The following is a 1,293-nucleotide window of genomic DNA, read 5'->3' on the forward strand; positions in this document are numbered from 1 at the left end:
AAGTCAGACAAAAATGGTTACAGCAACTTGATTATGACTGTGAGTCACATATGAGTTGCAGTAACCTGTGAATATGCGTGTTAGGGAGGTTTCTAAGTTACCATTTTGCATTCGTATATCATGAGGCTAACACGATTTACTTTTATGCCCAGGAAGTCGAGACAATTTCAATCAAAATTGCCTAGACGCACGGGAATCGAATCCAGCCACCCTTAGCATGGTCTTGATTTGTACCCGCGTCTTACTGCACGGCTAAGGAGGGCCCCTAAGGGCCTTCGCCACCCCCGTGATTTAGTTTTCACCACCCCTTTCTTGTCCTCTTGAAATAGTGGTTTGAACCAGGGTTTGCAGAAATCAATAGATAACGAACAACGAAGAAGACAAAAACCGTTCCGAATCATAACAAGCCATGATAACAAATTTATCAAACTTGTATACAAGTGCGAAAAAACAGAATCGGATCAGCCCCACAGAAAATGGTGATTCTCGCTTTGTTTGGTTACTGTACAGCTGTGTGAGCAAGTTGAAATGCATCATCAGAGCCAGTGCTCCCCACATTTGGAGCTTTCTAAAGAAATTCATTAGTATAACATCCCGAATCAGTTCTCTATCATGGCAGCTTGGGAAAAAGTTTCTCGCGCTATGCTACATATCGTATATGACAGAGATGATAAGTGAGAGACTTGCTCTTTCTCTTTAGTTCAATCCTGGTTTGAACAGATATAGAATCCACTAACCGGAGCCTAGAGCACTCGTATTGCCTCACAAAATCTGTTTTAAATAGACGATTCGAAAAAAATAAAAAGACAACCGATGCTGTTGATGGTGGCCAAAAATTAACTCAGGATGAAATTTGAGAACCATGAGTAGAATTTCGGCAGTGGCGATAATTGAAATACGATAAACCAAATTTGATGTGCTAAATTTCGCCACCTTATTTTTAACTAAATTAAGACAAAAACATGCACTTTTTTATAAAAAACCGTTTCTAATCGAATTTCTGAATAGTTCTTATGATTGTGTACGTATATTGGTCATAATTTTGAAGGTTTGATCAGTTTTTCTGGCATTTGCCTAAAATGATGCATTTTCCTCAGTAATCTTAGATTTATAATAACAACATATTTTTTTTATCGATTGCATGTTTACTAGACCTGTATGATTGTTTAATACAGTTAGGTAAAATATTGCACTAGAGCGTTAAAAAACTACTTGTTTTACCAAGGTGGAAATAGTACATTTACCCTAATTATTATTTCTTGTCGAAAATCCTTCCGCTTGTAATACGTAACT

The sequence above is a fragment of the Armigeres subalbatus genome, chromosome 3 (genome assembly GCF_024139115.2).
Source record: "Armigeres subalbatus isolate Guangzhou_Male chromosome 3, GZ_Asu_2, whole genome shotgun sequence".
In the NCBI taxonomy this organism is placed as follows: Eukaryota; Metazoa; Arthropoda; class Insecta; order Diptera; family Culicidae; genus Armigeres; species Armigeres subalbatus.